The sequence below is a fragment of the Pipistrellus kuhlii genome, unplaced genomic scaffold (genome assembly GCF_014108245.1).
Source record: "Pipistrellus kuhlii isolate mPipKuh1 unplaced genomic scaffold, mPipKuh1.p scaffold_m20_p_20, whole genome shotgun sequence".
Lineage (NCBI taxonomy): Eukaryota > Metazoa > Chordata > Mammalia > Chiroptera > Vespertilionidae > Pipistrellus > Pipistrellus kuhlii.
In genome coordinates, this window is record NW_023425516.1 from 314,634 (window position 1) to 333,453 (window position 18,820).

General features: G+C 40.0%; 1 protein-coding gene and 1 long non-coding RNA gene across 3 annotated transcripts in view; both read left to right on the forward strand.

The window, feature by feature from the left end:
* SPPL3 (signal peptide peptidase like 3) overlaps window positions 1-18,820 on the forward strand; it is a 95,981-nt gene that overhangs the window by 19,711 nt on the left and 57,450 nt on the right. The gene's annotated exons all lie outside the window — the stretch shown is intronic.
* LOC123652823 lies at window positions 565-18,283 on the forward strand. Its single transcript, XR_006742324.1, has 3 exons — window positions 565-817; window positions 10,111-10,114; window positions 18,271-18,283. It is a non-coding gene; the product is annotated as an uncharacterized LOC123652823 (long non-coding RNA).

An 18,820-nucleotide genomic window follows, 5' to 3' on the forward strand; every position in this document is an offset into this window, starting at 1 on the left:
ATGCCATTGGTGTTTTAATAGGGATTGCATTGACTCTATTTGGTAGTATGGATATTTTAATGATGCTGATTCTGCCAATCCATAGTTACTATATCTTTTATCATGTGTTGAACATCCTTACCATCATTATTCTGAACTCTATATCAGAAAAATTTCTTATCTTCACTTCATTTATCTCTTCTTCTGGATAATTCTCTTGTTTTTTCATTTGGAGGTGGTTTCTTTGACTCTGAATTTTGTTTGGCTTTCTGTTTGGGTTTGTGATTTGTCTCTTCATTTTGGCTTTCTGTTTGGGTTAGGAAGATATGCTGCAATTCTCAATCTCTAGTGCAGGACAGTGTCAAATGCCATTTCTGACTAATTAGCTTAGGCAAAGACTCAAAGCCTCCAGCGACCACCTCTGCCTACAGACTGATAGGATTCCATCTTGAATGGTTCTCAGGCAAGCATCCACATGTGAGGCAAGATTTTTTTCTCCAACAGAGTGGGACAATTGCTTCTGCCTGGGGGTTAATTGTTATTCTTTCTTTTCTTAACACACATTGTACACCAGAAGCGTCTGTAGACATAATCAGTGGACCTTCCCCATATGCCACATGCGTCTATTAAAAAAAAAATGTTTTCCCTAAAGACAGCCCTGACCAACTTTAAAATCATTTTTCGTGAGAATTTTCAGCTGAAAATATTCAAGGACACCCAAATTGTGAGTAATATATTTATTTTTATAATATTCATTGCAAATTGATTATTTAAATGGAATTCAAAATATTGTGGTGTGTGGGGATGGCTTCCATTTTGGACACATTGCAGTTAACTGGTTAATTTTATTGGTTTCAGGGAACTATGATTTACTTGACAAAATTACTCTATATATTTGTCAGTTGTAGTTAGGTAGTTGAAAAATGCCAATAAACTATGTTATTTATGTTTATTTCTTGTGCTGTCCAGATGATATTGGGACTCCATAAGTTATTACAACTATGAATTTGGATTTAACTGTTTTAGTGCTTTCCATCACCTAAGTATCGTTTCTACTCTGCTATTGCTCATCATGGTAGCAGGAAAAGGATATAATCATTGATAGTCTCCTTGAATTTCTAGTCATTCTTGTACTTTTGGGGTCTTGTGATCGTTCCATTCAAAGAGAAGAACGGTAGCTGGAAGGATACTGACTTCCTCTCCCCTTTCCTGCGTATTAAAGGTAGGGCCAGACCAGCTCTGCATTCTTCGTGTCTTACTGCCCCTTGTGAGGGCGGGTGTGTGTGTGGGGGGGAATCATCGCCAGTTAATGCACATACTATTGTAAAAGTCCTGACTTGATACTTGGTCCAGATAAGGAGCATGACTATTGTCAGTATAAGAATGTTATTTTTATTACACTGTTTCTCTCAACTGAGCATGTTTTGGTTATACCAAAAAAATTGTAAAAGCCCTGCTTTGGAAACACTTGACAATGGCTATTATTTAAAAGGAATAGGAAAACAGGAAGTTGAGCTTTTCATTGTTCATAACCTTTACAAAGTTCTGTAATTTAATGAGCCTTAGACTTTGGAGTATTCAGGCTAAAATTTAGATTGAATCAGATAGCAAACATTTTTGTTTGAGTCTTTTAGAAATTGTTTTTCATAATAATTGTATACTTTTGTGCTTTCATAAAACATACTGAATACAGTTTAATGTTTACTTGACTGTTAAGGCTGTGGTAGGACTTCTAACTCTTGTCTGTCAGTTACTCTTACTGATTTATAGATGTAGATGCTATAAGAGAGAGGTGACCACATAGCACATCACCCTGATTTTCTTTTCTTTTTTTCTTTTTTTTAACTGTGCTCGCATACTTCTATTTTGTGTCTGCGGGACTAGATTTAGTTATCTAACTGTTAAGTGCGTTATTTGATATGCTCTACCGAAACTTATTATTCAGTAATCAAAAGCTCGGTGGATGGGCCATGTTTTTACAAAAGTAATTTAATATTTTCCCACTGAATGTTGACAATTTGGGCACTGATGGTGAACTCTTGGGCTTTTCCAAGCTGTAGTTTCCTCACATTTAATCCCCGCAGCGTCAGTGAAGGGTAAATTGGTAACTTGCACAAACCTCAAGGAGCCCAATTTGAGTAGCTGTTTTCTTCTGTTTGAGGAAGAATTGAACTGTCACTGTTTTCTCTTTTTCTGTTTTGTTGTTGGTGTTATGTTGTTTCACATGCAAATTTATTCCCTCACCAGCTTTCATAATGCATTCTGTAGCTTTTCTGAATTGCCACGAAAAGGTGAATTTTACTTAAGGTGATTAAAAAGTTTTAAAAATTAATTTGTTGATTAATTTTATTTTTTTGTCTTTATTTTTTATTAATCCTCGAGGATTTTCACTGTTTTTAGATAGGTAGGTAGATAGAGATCGATCTGATATTCCTCCCAGCCATTTACCCACTGGTTGACTCCTGTATGCCCCCCTGGGGATTGAACTAAAAAACCTGGGGCAGCCCTAACTGGTTTGGCTCAGTGGATAGAGCATCGGCCTGTGGACTGAAAGGTCCCAGGTTCCATTCTGATCAAGGGCATATACCTTGGTTTCAGGTACATCCTCAGTAGGAGGTCTGCAGGAGGCAGCTGATTGGTGTTTCTCTCTCGATGTTTCTAGCTCTCTATTTTTCTCCCTTTCTCTCTGTAAAAAAAAATCAATGAAATATATATTTTAAAAAAAAAAACAACACACAACTTTGTGCATTGGGACCACACTCCATCCAGCTGAACCACCCTGCTAGGGTTAAAAATAGTGGTTTTTATAGTGAGGTTCCTGTACTATCAGCATCTGTACCACTTGAGAACTTTCCAGAAATGTAGATTCTTGGCTCTGCCACAGATCTTCTGAGTCAGAAACTTTGGGGTGAGACTCAACCATCTGTATTTTAACAAACCCTTTAGGTGATTCTGCTGCAACTTTGACTTTGAGAATGACTGATCTAGATCCACGAATTTGCAGCATTTTGGACAAATTCTGAAACTTTTTCTCCATGTGCTTTGATTTGTATCGTATCTTCTCTCTTTTAATCACTCTTAAAACAATATCAAAAGAATCAGGATGGCTCAGTGGTTGGGCGTTCACTTATGAACCAGGTGGTCACTGTTCCATCCCCATTCAGTTTCCCTGGAAATAAGACAGTGTCTTATATTAATTTTTTCTCCCAAAATTGCGCTAGGTCTTATTTTCAGGGGATGTCTTATTTTTGGGGAAACACGGTATGCCTGGGTTGTGGACTTGATCCCCAGTGTCAGGCGTACAGGAGGCAGCCGATCAATGATTCTCTTTCATCATTGATGTTTCTATCTCTCTCTCCCTCTCCCTTTCTCTCTGAAATCAATTAAAAAAAAAAAAAATATATATATATATATATATATATATATATATATATATGAATAAAAGAACCAGGAAATATGACAATTTGTATTACAGTTTTTTACCTTGCTAAAATGTGTACATTTTTAATGTTAGTGAAAATGACTTTTTAAAAATACTTTTTTGTTGAAAATATTATGTCACACTTTTTTGCCCATTGACTCCCTGCAGGCCCTCCCTCCCCGCCCAGCCTTCAGCATCTTTTTGTCTGTGCCCATGGGTTGTGCACTCAAGGTCTTTGATTACCACCCGCCCGCCCATCTTCCCTCTGAGATTCCGCACTCTGTCCCATGCTTCCACGGCTCTGGGTTCATTCTGTTCAGCAGGTTATTTTGTTACTTAGATTCCACGTGTGAGTGCGATCATGTGATACTTGTCTTTCTCTGACTTGTTTCACTCAGCATGATGCTCTCCAGGTCCCTCCATGCTGCCTCAAAGGGTGTAAGATCCTTCTTTTTTACAGCTGCATAGTGTTCCATGGGGTAAATGTCCCACAGCTTTTTATTCACTCATCTGCTCATGGGCACTTGGTTGTTTCCAGATCTCAGCTATTGTAAGTTGTGCTGCTGTGAAAATAGGGGTGCACACTTTCTTTCTGATGGGTGCTTCTGGTTTCTTAGGATGAAAATAACTATTTTTTTGATGTTTGGCGTCAGGTGGTTGTTTTTGTGACATTTGAATGACTAAATTAATTCCTTTGGACAGATGAAAATGTCAATGTATTTTATTTGTCTAACGCAGGAGTTCTTTGCCTTTAGACATATTATACTCCTGGAGAGTTGTAAATAAAAATCCTTATTATATAGACGCTTTCCTTCACCTGCTCGCCTTTCTCAGGAGAAAACTGGATGAATTGATGCAGTGGTGATAAAGAATATATCTTTAATCGAAAATGTCAAGTTGGTATGCAAAATATATGTGATAAACTGGGGGTCCCCTCTAATGTTCATTTTAGGCCATTATCTGGAGATATAGCTGTGCACTTTGCATACCAAAATGCATAGGCACCTAGCTCCGAACAGTGGCCCAGCACTGTGGGGTGCCCCCGCAGACCTCCATGGGCATCACTCAGAGTTTTTAATTTTCCAGGGAAGCATAGTGACATTAATAAAAACATCACACAAACAGCTAGCTCACAATAGTTCACAATTCAGCGTTAGATCACATTCCTTTTGATCTGATGTATTTTTGCAAAGCTGGGATTTTGGTCATTGTCATGAATAAAGCAAGCACTTTGTAAAAGTCAGTGTGAAACAGGAAGGATGGCAGTATCAGATTTGATTCTAAGAATCAGAAATTGAGAAGTTGTGAAATACTCATAAGGTGCTAAATTAAGCTGTTAGGACATAAACACTTATTAAGAGTGGCTCTAAGAAAAGTGTTAGGAACTTCTTTTGGCATAGAACATGCAAATAAAAGAGAAATGACCAAGATTCTAAGGGAGTTGTGACCTGAGAAAGTCTGGGAGCTTCTGGTTTGGGCTAAATGTTTGTTTATTTTTGTTTTGTTTTTGGTAAATTTTATTTTGGACTTTAGGTATGCTAAAAAGTTGTTCAAGAGAATAAGAGGAGAAAGGCCAGGGAATTGTAAACAGTGCAGGAGGAGAAGGAAACATGAGGTAGTGGCATAAGGACCTAGGGCCATATGCTTTGGTTTTGAGTCCTAGTTCTTTGCCTAACTATATGACTGGCTGAGGAACCAACTTTCCTAAACCTGCTTTATTCATAAAAATAAGAATGATAACACCTCGTAAGGATTAAATGAGATGATGTAGGTGAGTGTGCTTTATAGAATTTGGTGTGTGGTGGGCTGAATAGGAGCCTGAGAGTTATCACATCCTAGTTCCTGTCACCTTGAGCATGCTCAGGTTTTGCAGATGTGATCTAGTTAAGGATCTTGAGATGGGGACATTACCTTGGGTAACCACAGCAGGTCCAGTGTAATCATACAGGTCCTTTATAGAGATCAGAATGGGTAGTAGGCGATTTGATGATGGGAGTAAGCGGTTGGAGCGATGTGATAAAGGGGATATGAGCCAGAGTATAGACAAGCGTGCCTCTGGAAGTTGAAAAAGACAAGGGAACTAATTTTCCCCTCAGACCCTCAGAAGGAACCAGCCCTGCCAACACCTTGAGTTTTGGCTCCACAAGATGCAGATTTATGCCTCCAGAGTGAGAGTAGGTTTGTGCTGTTTTAAGTCACTAGGTTTATGGTAATTTGTTACAGTAGCAATAGAAAACTAACCTGGGATGTTACTCCAGTTGAAAGGGGGAAAGTTTCTTTAAGAAGCCATTAGTCTAGCCCTGGCCTCTTTTGCTCAGTGGTTAGTGTCAGCCTGTGGACCAAAGGATCTTGGGTTCGATTCCCTGTCAAGGGTACATACCTTGGTTTCCGGTTCAATCCCATGCGGGAGGCAACCCATCAATGTCTCTCTCATATGTCAATTTCTCTGTCTCCCCCTTCTTCCTTCCACTCTGTCTGAAAATCAAAAGGAAAAATTATCTTCAGGTGAGGATTAAGAGAGAGAGAGAGAGAGACAGAGAGAGACAGAGAGAGAGAGACAGAGACAGAGAGAGAAAAGAAAAGATGCCAGAACCGGTTTAGCTCAATGGATAGAGCGTCCGCTTGGGGACTGAAGGGACCCAGGTTCGATTCCGGTCAAGGGCATGTACCTTGGTTGCGGGCATATCCCCAGTAGGGGGTGTGCAAGAGGCAATTGATGGATGACTCTCTCTCATCGATGTTTCTAACTATCTCTATCCCTTCCTCTCTGTACAAAATCAATAAAATATATTAAAAAAAAAAGAAAATAAAAGAAAAGAAAGAAAGAAAGAAAGAAGCCATTAGTCCAGCCCTGCTGGGTGGCTCGGTTGGTTAGAGCATTGTCCAAAAAGATTGTGGGTTTGATTCCCAGTCAGGGCACATATATAACATATATCTAGGTTGCAGGTTTGAGATCCTTTCTGGGTGTGTATGGGAGGCAATTGATTGATGTTTCTTATATATGTAGATGTTTCAGTCCCTCTTAAAAAAAATTTTTTTTTTTTTTCCGGGAGGCGGGGGGAGGGGAGAGAAACATCAATGATGAGAGAGAATCATTGGTTGGCTGCCTCCTGCAAGCCCTTTACTGTGGATTGAGCCCAGAACCCAGGCATGTGCCCTGACTAGGAATCAAACCATGGCCTCCCGGTTCATCTATTGACCTGCAACTAGTGAGCTCTCCCTCTTTCTGTTTCCCTTCCTCTCTCTCTCTCTCAAGTCAATAAACATACCCTTGGGTGAGGATTTTAAAAAACAATCAATCTGGGGGAGATAAGAGAAAAAAATAAACTCACATTTCTTTTTCATGGTGTGGAGTCTGGAATAGCAGTAGTTGGCTTTTTAGACTTCCCACACTGTGCCATAAACTTCCATGGTGTGGGTATGTTGAGAAGATTCCTTTGACCGTAGCACTCAGATGGCTGTAGCAAATGGGCTGTGGGGAGGACTCAGAAACCTCTGCATCGTCTGAGATAGGAGTGTTCCGGGAGCCGAGTTCCCTCGGTAGGTCCTGGAGCTTCCTTCACTGATCCTCCATCATATGCCTCAGCCAAGTGTGGTCCAGCAAGCTCCTGTAGAACAGTTTCTCCAAGCCTTATGTGTTTGTTTGCACACACAAGGGTAATATTTTAGAACCAATCTGAAATGTAAACTCGTGGTTTTCCGTGCCGGGCCATTCAGCCCGAGGAGGCATCTGAGCAGTGTCTGTCTGTCTGTATACAGGGGTGGGCAAAAGTAGGTTTACAGTGCATATCTGTTTACACCGTGAGGAATGGTTATTTTTACGGAATCCTGTCAACTTCCTTTCAGTTCCAGATTTTCAAATAAAAACATTGCCTGCTTGCCTTGGCTGGTATGTCTACGTGGTTAGAGTGTTAAAGGGTTGTGGCTTTGATGCCCAGTCAGGGGCATGTGCCTGCGTTGCAGGTTTGATTCCTGGCCCCAGTTGGGGTGCATGCAGGAGGCAACTGATCAGTGTTTCTCTCTCTCTCTTTCTTTCTCTTCCCCCCACCCCCTTGTTCTTTCTTCTCCCTCTGTCTTTTCCACTTTCTAAAAATCAATGGGAAAAATACCCTCAGGTGAGGATTAACAAAAAACCATACACACACACAAGAACAACACTTCAAACTAGAAGCATGGACTTATAAAGTAGCAGCTGTCATTAAAAAAGTGATAAGGCTGGAGGATATGAAAACTAAGGGAAAGTATGTGTGGGAAGACTTAGAGCCTGTAACCCAGAGTTGTTTTCAAGAATCTCAGCAAAACAAAATTTTTCTAGTCCCAAAAGGTATAAACCACATGTATTATTCACTGATTAGACTAGTTCAAAGCTAACTACAATGCCTGGTATAATTCAGACATTATTTTTGGACATATTCTCAGGTGCCATATGCATATATCTTACAGAGTACGTTGGTCTCTGTTTTTTTTAGAGCAATTTGGATGTTCTAAGTAAAATTCATTTTACCTCTATTTGCTATATATTGGTAACCTAACTTCCAAATCTTTTATTTATGATGTTTTTATTGATTTCAGAGAGAGGAAGGGAGAGCAATAGAAACATCAATGATGTGCCCTTCTGGGAATAAAGCCCATAACTAGGGCATGTGTCCTGACTGGGAAACCAGCAATCTCCTGGTGCATGGGATGATTCTTAACCAACTAAGCCACACTGGCTGGGCTCAAATCTTTTTTATTTTATTTTTATTGATTTCAGAGAGTAATGGAGGAGAGAGATAGAAACATCTATGATGAGAGAGAATCCTTGATCGGCTGCCTCCGGCATGCCCCCTACTGGGGATCGAGCCTGCAACCCTGGCATGTGCCCTTGACCAGAATCGAACCCAGGACCTTTGAGTCCTAGGCTGATGCTCTATAATCAGGGGTCTTCAAACTTCTCTCATTATGAGAATCACCTGGTGGAGGTGTTAAAACACAGATTCCTGATAGCACTTCTTATAGTTGGGATCCGGGAATCTGTGTTTTAACAACTCCACCAGGTGATTCTCATAATGAGAGAAGTTTGAAGACCCCTGCTCTATATGCTGAGCCAAACCGGCTAGGGCCGGGCCCAAATCTTTTAAGCAGTTGCTGGGTGAACAGATAACCTGTTTCAGCTGCTTAACCAACAGCTTGGGAAAATGTTCTGCCAGTTGGCTAAATTTTGTAGAAGTGGGTACCAATTACACAGAATTTTTTACCTTTAGTAGGCTGACCTAGATGGTTTGATATACAGTGAAGCTTTTTAGAGTTGATCAATCCATCTAGTAATACTGTTAGAGAGGAGATTATCAGGGATATATGTAAGTTTAGCTTTAGTTTTACTTTTATTAATGTAAAAGCATTTACATAATAAGTTTGCATTACATCCTGGGCCCCGAAATATTATTTTTAAAAGAAAATCTGAATGTCATACGTATCATCTCTCGTTTGCTCAATTTTTTCTTTTTTTAAAATATATTGTATTTTATTGATTTTCCACAGAGAGGAAGGAAGAGGGATAGAGAGCTAGAAACGTTGATGAGAGAGAAACGACCAGCTGCCTCCTGCACACCCCCTACTGGGGATGTGCCTGCAACCAATGTACATGCCCTCAACCAGAATCGAACCTGGGACCTTTCAGTCCGCAGGCCAATGCTCTATCCACTGAGCCAAACCTGTTTCGGCTGCTCAATTTTTCATCATCATTGTTTTTCCACAGAGAGGTGATAAAGAGTAGTTTATGCACAACTTCTTGAAGGATTTTTTCCCTTTACAGTTTGCTTACTTTGTTTACTCTTCACTTAAACATTAAAGAGCAGCAATGTCAAGCACCTGTGAGAAACCTAGCCTTTTCCCTTGGTTTGTGTGACTTTTGGAAATCAGACAAGTTTGATTTTGGGTTTTTTAAATTTTAAATACATAGATTAATTCTCAAGTCCTTGTAAAAAATGCAGATGGTTGAAAGAGCATAGCAATTCTCAAATAATACTTGTTAAGCTCGCTCACTTTAGGGTAAACTTCTCAGTCATTCAGACTAAACAAGAATTGGCAGTGCTCACCCTCCCATCTCCCAGCCCCCCTCTCCTATGCTGAGGGATTTAATTTGAGTTCTTAGTTCTGTATGAGAATTTTAGACCCGTATGCATCCCCTCTATTCTTCAGCTCACTCCAGGGCTGTAGGATCCAGTGGCTGTGGTTCGGCTTGTTTTCTCAGACTCTTTCCTTGAGATTTATATCCTGATCCTGGTATATTAGAAAATGGCCATTGGAAAACAATGAGATTAGATATGCAAGTACAATTTTTGCTTCTAGTGCCAACTAGCGCTGCCTTGAGGCTCTCTGTTACATCAGTACTAGGGAATTTTCTTTTTCTTTAATAGATTCTGGCTGCTCAGTTCATTGGAGCTGGTAAAAAGGTCAGAATTCATTCTTTCTTGTACACATGGACCACGTTCTCATCCCACTCAGTGCTGGTGAACAAAAACAGTGCTGGTTTTATTTTGTTTTGTTTGCATACTGCCTTACTTTCCCTTTTCTGTCACCAGACATTCAACTGCTTATAAAAGCACTCTCTACCCAAGCCAGAGAGTATTCCCATTTATCTCAGCAGTTAAGACAAGTTCTTATTCACTGTGGCTAAAAGCAAGGATGCATACTCGAGGTGGTTATGTATGGAAGGATAGGAGGACAAGACCAGTGCTCTGCTATGGAACATTATGAATATTGGCATTGTTTTTAAATTAAATTCTTCATTGTATTACATATGTCTCCTTCCCCCCCCCCCCCATTGACCTCTCCCCAGCCGCTCCCACCCCCAGGGCTATGGTCGGCAAACTGCGGCTCAAGAGACCCTTGAGTGTGGCTCTTCCACAAAATACACGGCCTGAGCGAGTCTATTTTGAAGAAGTGGTGTTAGAAAAAGTTTGTTTCGGCTCTCAAAAGAAATTTCAATCGTTGTGCTGTTGATATTTGGCTCTGTTGACTAATGAGTTTGCTGACCACTGCCCCAGCACATGCCCTCACCGCCCCCGCCCCCCAACTGACTTGTGTCCATTGGTGATGCTTCTGTGCATGCATGGAAGTTATTTGGTTGATCTCTTACTCTTCCCCTGCCTTCTCTCAGGTTGGACGGTCTGTTTGGTGCTTCTGGCATTGGGTTTTGTTTGTGTGTGTTTTTCCATTAGACTAAAAGCCAGTTCAGATGGCTACCTTAAAAATAAACCTAATCTGTATTTTCAGCCTCCCTAGAGAGAGTAAATTCATATTTTCCTTTTTCCTCTTTTTTTAAATTTTTATTTCTTTCTACTTAGCGTTGAAATCAATGTTGCATCTTTCATTATTATTTTGGTTTATTTTGTTCATTTGAATCTTCTTTTCTCTTTTTCTTTATGTTTGGTTCTATGCATAGTGAAGTTTGAGGCTATTGGTACAGATATTCTCTAACATAAAACTTCATTTATTTGGTTTATAAGCCCAAATCTTATTTTACTTCTTCCTGAGCCTGAGGAGAAATCTTAGAAAAGTCCATTGAGATTTAGGTTATAAACATACTACTTAATTACTGCACAAGGTTAACCACAGAGTCTGCTGTCACAATGGAAATACCCACAGAGGACCTGAAAGAAGCCCCCATACTTCCACCCCATGAACTCTGTTGCTCTGACTGTGATCTGGCTCATAGCTTGATGCTCAACCACTGAGCCACACAGGCAGGCCAATCTCCTCCTCCTTAGGGAACAATTCAAGTATCGCCTCTTCAGAAGAGCTGCTGCCAGTGACCTCTGCAATTGGAAGCAGTCTCTTCCTCCTCTCCCGTAGTGTCTGTTCCTTTTATTGAACCAGGTGTCTTCCTGGTTCATTTAGAGTTGTTCATGTGAATTTTATCTCCCACTTCCATTGTCAGCTTGGGAGCTGTAAGTTTTTACTATGTCCCATAGTGCTGACGCAGTGCCAAAGGCGGGACTGTGCTTTGGGAGGGCTCGGAAAAACATCTGTCCAGCACACTTTCTAAAGCACATGTGTCAAACACAAGGCCCGCGGGCCAAATCCGTCCCGCCAGGCCTTGCAATGTGGCCTGCACCGAGCTGTCATCACTGCACTCCGCTGCGTTTCCATCACAATGACAGTTTATGACTGTTCAGTAAACCATTCGGCCCGCGATTTAGGCTGGATTTTAGATTTTGGCCCCTTCTCTGATTGAGTTCGACACCCCTATAATCTAAAGAGTCTTCCTGGCCCTGGCTGGTTTGGCTCAGTGGATAAAGCATTGGCCTGCAGACTGAAGGGTCCCAGGGTGATTGCGGTCAAGAGCACGTGCCCAGGTTTTGGGCTCGATCCCCATTAGGGGGTGTGCAGGAGGCAGCTGATAGATGTTTCTCTCTCATCATTGATGTCTGTCTGTCTGTCTCTCTCTCTCTCTCTCTCTCTCTCTCTCTCTCTTCCCCCCCTCCCAGCCCCCCAAACCCCTTCCTCTCGGAAATCAAGAAAAAATAATTGAAGAAGAAGAAGAAAAAAAAAAAAAGAGTCCTCCAGTGCAGGTTGGATTTCTGACATTAAATTTCAGTGTGACTATTTGTCATTCAAACCAGATTTTAGGTACTTGGTGCTTTTAAGATTGATATACTATTTCCTGTTTTTATGAATGTTTTCTTAAATACTATATTTTTAATTTTTTTGAAAATTAATAACTTTACATGTATAAAATAGGAATAACAATAATAACTGTCACAGGGCTATTTTGGGTATTAAATGGTCTAATTTACTCAAAGCAATTGACATAGAACCCTACATATATTAAATGGTCAATAAACTAAGCAGCTGTCATTACTTCTAGAAATTTAGGATTTGAGCTGAAACCGGTTTGGCTCAGTGGATAGAGCGTCAATCTGTGGACTGAAGGGTCCCAGGTTCGATTCCGGTCAAGGGCATGTACATTGGTTGTGGGCACGTCCCCGGTAGGGGGTGTGCAGGAGGCAGCTGGTCTATGTTTCTCTCTCATCGATGTTTCTGGCTCTCTATCCCTCTCCCTTCCTCTCTGTAAAAAATCAATAAAATACATTTTTTTAAAAAGGAAGAAATTTACAATTTGAGATTTCAGGTTTTTGGTGTATGTATGAAGGCAAATGCTGCTGCTGCTGATGATGATTTTTGTTTTGAATGATGCTGAGTAGTTTCCTAGGAATTAAACTAGCCCTGAAATGTTATGTCAGCTGAGAATTTTGGTTTCTAGGTGACAGTATTGAAAATAGGAAATAGAACTGGCTCTCCCGTCAGAGAAGAAAGCTTTCTGTGGGAATCCTTGGTAGCCTTTTTGTTTTATCAGATTCTTCTTTCTCAGCGCTCAGATGACAATGACAGTCACGTCCTGGCTGGTGGCTCAGTTGGTTGGAGCATTATCCCCGTGCACCAGAAGGTTGCCGAGTTTGATTCCCAGTCAGGGCACGTAACTAGTTTGCAAGTTCAGTCCCCCATCAGATGCTTATGGGAGGCAACCAATTGATGTTTCTTTCTCACATTGTTGTGTGTGCCCTCCCTTTCCTCTCTTCAGTCAAAAAACATATCCTTGGGTGAGGATAAAAACATAATAGTGTAAAGTAGAGAATAGAGAAGAACCTCTGCAAAAAGGATCAGCAGAACTTCTGGGAACTAACTGCCTGGAGAGATGAAAAGCAGTTTTTGTTTTATTTCTGTGTGTTAAGCACACACTTAGTAGAAACGATAAACACCATAATAGGAAGGGAAAGCTCTATCAGATAGAGGTGGCTGAGACACAAATTCCCAAAGTATCCAAAGGGCTGTGAGTGGGACCTGATTCAAGGAGCCATCAGCTGTGGATACATCCCCCTTTTGTAAAAAAGGAGCAAGCTTAGTTGGGGATGAGGACTGATAGACACACAGCACATCACAGTGAGCAGAACTATGTAAGGGCTGGCTTCCTTCAGGGCCACAGCAAAATCTGCATAATAGAACTTGCAGCTGAAATGGAGGAAGGCAGTGATGAGTACAAACAAAACAATCCATGTCATAAATATTGGCAGCATCTTCATTTTATAGTAGACTGGAACTTGGAACTGAATTCCTGACTTCCCCTTCCATTCCCAACACACACACACACACACACACACACACACACACACACGCACACGCACACATGCACGCACGCACGCACGCACGCACTCACTCATGTTCCACCTGTATTTAGCCTTCCCATCTCAGTGGGTGGTGGCTTCACCTTTCCAGTAGCTTGGACCAAAACCACCATAGTCATCCTTGGCTCCTCTTTCGGTCATGGTCATGTTTAATCTGTCAGAAAATCCTGCAGACTTTATCTTCAAGATATAACTAGAATCAGATCACTTCTCACCACTAACAGGACTTTTATCCTAGTACCAGCCACCATCTATCGTCCTTTGCCTGGAATTCTGCAGTAGTCTACATTCTCTGCTTTTGCCTTACCCCTCTACAATCTGTTCTTGATACATCAGCAGATAGTCACTCCTTTCCCCCCGACTTTTTAAAAAAGGTATAATTTGCAAACAGTAAAATTCATTCTTCAGGCTCACAGGTCTGTGAATTTTGACAACACACATGGTCTTGTATTGACCACCATAATCAAGAAATAGAATGTTTCCATTGCCCCAGAAAGTTACCTCATGCCCTTTGTGTTCAGTAAGTCCCCTCCTTCTACCCCTAGCTTCTGCACAGGGTCTCTTTAGTTTTTTTTTAAATTTATTGGATGACACTGGTTCCTCCCTTTAGTTTACCTTTTCAAAGATATCATGTAAGTTAGATCTTTCATTTAGCATATGTATTTAATTTTTGAGATCAGGTGCATTCAGGTTGGTAGGCCGGAGACTAGTATACTGTATTTAAGATTCATCCACATTGCATCAATCAGTAGTTTGTATCTTTTTATTGCTGAGTAAGTACTCCATTGTATAAAGGTACTGCAATTTATTCACTAGTTGATGGTCTTTTGGATTATTTCCAGTTTTTAGCAGTTCTGGATACAGCTGCTATAAACATTCACATTTAGAATGTTGTGTGTACATACATTTTAATTTCTGTTAGGTCTTATGGTAACTTGTCTAACTTTATATGTAACTGCCAAACTATTGCTGTAGTGATTATACCATTTTTTCATTCCTATTGACAATGTTTGAAATTTCTAGTTGCTAGGGTCTTTTCACATTAAGGGTTCAGGAATCTGGAGAAGAGGCTGCGACTTACATGGATTGAGACTAGACATGAAATGGAAATTTGGGGGGGCCAGGAGAGGCTCCACTTTCTAGTCAGGACCCAGGGCTTTTTATTCACACATTTTGCCCTTTAGCACAGCAAATATACATATCAAAGGTAAGATTTGATAAACAGTAAAAGATTATTAGCTTCGGGGAAATGCCTCCGGCTGGTCCAGCAGCAGGTGCAGATTTCAGCCCTGCTGTATATGTCCTGCTGGACTTAGCCTCCAGCACTAGCAGCTTAACATCTTCATCAGCACTTGTTACAGTCACCTTTTGTTTTTTAGTTCGAACCATCCTACTAGGTATATAGCTGTATCTCTATGTAAAATTTTTCATTTTCTTTTTTTTCTTTTTAAAAAAAATATATTTTATTGATTTTGTACAGAGAAGAAGGGAGAGAGATAGAGAGTTAGAAACATCAATGAGAGAGAGTCATCGATCAGCTGCCTCTTGCACACCCCCTACCGGGGATATGCCCGCAACCAAGGTACATGCCCTTGACCGGAATCGAACCCGGGACCCTTCAGTCCCTAAGCCGGCGCTCTATCCATTGAGCCAAACTGGTCTCGGCTAATTTTTCATTTTCTAATGACTAATGATGGTTAAACATTTCTATGTATGTATTTACCATCTACACCTTTTCTTTGGCAAAGTGTTCAGATTTTTGCTAATTTTTTAAATAGTGGGTCATCTGTTTTCTTTTTTATATTGGTCGTCTGTTTTCTTACTGAGTTGGGATAGTCATGTATATTCTGGTTAACAATTCTTTATCTGATACATATTTTCAGAATTTTCACCAGGTCCAGGGCTTGTCTTTTTATTTTCTTAACAATGTCTTTTTTTTCTTTTTAAAAAAATATATTTTATTGATATTTTACAGAGAGGAGGACCAGAGAGAGAGAGAGAGCTAGAACGTCGATGAGAGAGAAACATCGACCAGCTGCCTCTTGCACACCCGCTATCCAGGATGTGCCCGCAACCAAGGTACATGCCCTTGACCGGAATCGAACCTGGGACCTTTCAGTCCGCAGGCCGACTCTCTATCCACTGAACCAAACCGGTTTTGGCTTCTTTTTCTAGTTTAAGATGGAAGCTTAAATAATTGATTTTAAAACGTTTTACTTTTTTTCCAATATAATCTTTAATGCTATATATTTTCCTCTAAACACTGCTTTCGCTGCATCTTACAAATTTTGTTACGTTGTGTTTTTATCTTCAATTCAAGGTATTTTGTAATATCTCATTGATCTCTTATATTGTCCCAAATATTTCAGGATTACACAGATATTTGTGTATGAGTGATTTCTAATTTAATTTCATTGTAGTTGCAGCACATATTTTGTGTAATTTTTTTCAGTCTTTAATTGTTTTTATGGCCTATTTTGGAAGATGGTTCATGTGTGTTTTGTTCATAGCTCTTAGAAAGTGCATTTTAATCCATGATCTCTTGTATAAAAGGCTCATGGCCGTCAAGACCGAACCTGGTTGGTGAGCTACGAATGGCAGAGAGCTAGGAGCGGTGGAGGGCGGGGCAGCCAGCTACGAATGGCCATGGGCAGGTCGGCCAGCCTTGGCAAGCAGAAGCGAGCATTGTGCATGCTGGGCCTCTAGTATAACATAATGATCTGGATTGGAGGGAGGAGTATTGTGAACTGGTTTAGAGCTTCATCTCCAGATCTGGAGCCAGACTGTCTGGGCTGGAATGCTAGCTCTGCTTTCTTCTTGGGCAAATTAGTCCACCTCTCAGTGCTTCCGGATCTTCATCTCTGGAATGGCTAGTAATGGCGCTTTCCTCAAAGGGGTGCTGCGGAGATGAAGTGAATTAAATGTAAATAGCTAGTACAATGTCTAATACAGCGATTTTCAGTCTTTTTTCACATCATGGCACACACAAACTACTTACTAAAATTTTGTGACACACAAAAAATATATTTTTTGCTTATCAGACAAAAAAAGAAAAGATACAATTTTGAGTCACACCGAATGGCTATTGTTGTGTTGGCTGTTGTCATTTTAAATTTAGCAACCTAAGGGAAAATGACTAAACAGTAAGGTATGGCATGCTTAAAAAATTTTTATAATTGAAAATTGCTGGTCTAACACATAAGACCAACTAATACTTTGAGTAAGAGTGCTCACAGTATCAGTTATTACTATTATTGTTATTATTACAGCAGTTTTATATCTTAGTCTCATAGGCCTTTTGGATAAGGCTGTGTTTGGTTGCTTGCGTGTTTTTTAAATAATTACTCCCCCTTTAAAGGTTTTGTTTTTTTTTTTTTTTTTTTTTTTTATATTTTATTGATTTTTGTACAGAGAGGAAGGGAGAGAGACAGAGAGTTAGAAACATCGATGAGAGAGAGTCATCGATCAGTTGCCTCTTGCACACCCCCTACCGGGGATATGCCCGCAACCAAGGTACATGCCCTTGACCGGAATCGAACCCGGGTCCCTTCAGTCCCCAAGCCGACGCTCTATCCATTGAGCTAAACCGGTCCCGGCTAAAGGTTTTGTTTTTAATATTTGTTATTTAAGGGAGGCCAGTTAACATCTGTTTGAGTGTTCGTTGAACCCATGTGTAAAGAGAAAACAGAATTTGGAAAATCTGTAGAAGCTTTAAAACACTGTAACTTAAACTCTGGTTAGAATTTGATTCTAAATCAAGTTTCCTCTGAAAATATTCTCCCAGGTTCAGAAATTTCCAATTATAGAATAGAATCCAGCACCCTTTATAGCCAACAAGGGAAAAATAGTCTTTTTTTGTGTTTGTGTGTGTTTAGTGTGACTTAAAATTTTTGACATTAATCTTATGAATGTCTCACTTTTTGTTGAGATTAATTAGAAAACTCAAAAGTGAAATTACTCAGGCCTTCTCATTCTAATTTCAGTTTCGTAAATTTGTATTGGGCTTTCTTTCCCTCTCCTGAAGTCCTGGACTGTCATTATTTCATCTGAATTTTTAGAGGAGTGAAATGAAAGACTTCAGTCATTGATTCTTTGTTTATATCTCTGAAAAAACAAAACAGAAACAAGGATATTAAATACTCCTATAATTACTGAGGACAGAAGAGTCCTCTCCAGACAGAAGTGACTGCTCTGTGGAGATATGCACACAGAATGCGTGAGAGCTCTGGGCTCACACTGTCTGGATGTGATCCAGGCTCTGTCACCTGCTAGCTTTGTGACATTGAACAAGTCATCGAACACCTTTCTACTCATCAATTTCATCATTTTAGAGATGATAAAAGGGTGGTAATGAGAATTAAATAATGAAATTAAAGTACCGTGTAATGAATACTTGGCATGTAATAAATGCTTAACAAATATTGTTTGCTGTCATTGTGGTTGTTACTATTTGTATTTAGGTTTGTTTTTTAATATATTTTATTGACTTTTTGCAGAGAGGAAGAGAGAGTGATAGAGAGCTAGAAACATTGATGAGAGAGAAACAGCGACCAGCTGCCTCCTGCACACTCCCTACTGGGGATGTGCCCGCAGCCAAGGTACATGCCCTTGACCGGAATCAAACCTGGGACCTTTCAGTCTGCAGACCGACACTCTATCCTCTGAGCCAAACCAGTTTCGGCTGTATTTAGTTTCTGAATCAAGAGTTAGCAATTATGTTTTTACCCAGTTTGTATTGGAAAAAAGATTTAAAAATATTCCTTTTTTTTTTCTTTCTTATTTTTCTTTTCTTTTAGAGCTTCCTAAAGAATGTGCTTTGGGGCATAAAACTGTTAGGTGTAAAGGGGAAGAAGAAGAATAAGTTTTATGGGAAAATATATTATGAGCTTTAAGAAGTTCTCTACAAAAACAAAACAAAACCCAGCAGTCAAGGTAATTTTGTTTAGCTCAGTATTTACCAAATCTCTATCTGTCCATCACTGCTTTTAGTCATGCAAATAAAATAAATTGCCTAAGAAATTTTTGTCCCATAGAATCTACTTTGGTAAACATTAATTAAGAGGTGGTTTTGGTTTCTGGTTTGTTTGTTTGTTTGTTTTTGTGTGTGTGTGTGTGTGTGTGTGTGTGTGTTTTAAGTGATATTAAAGTTTGCCAATATTTATGTAGAGTAGATGTGCCCTTCCCCTCATATCTTGTAGTATCTAGTTCAGGTAAAATCTACTTGAATAAGTGAGGGCAATGAATTTGAAACAGA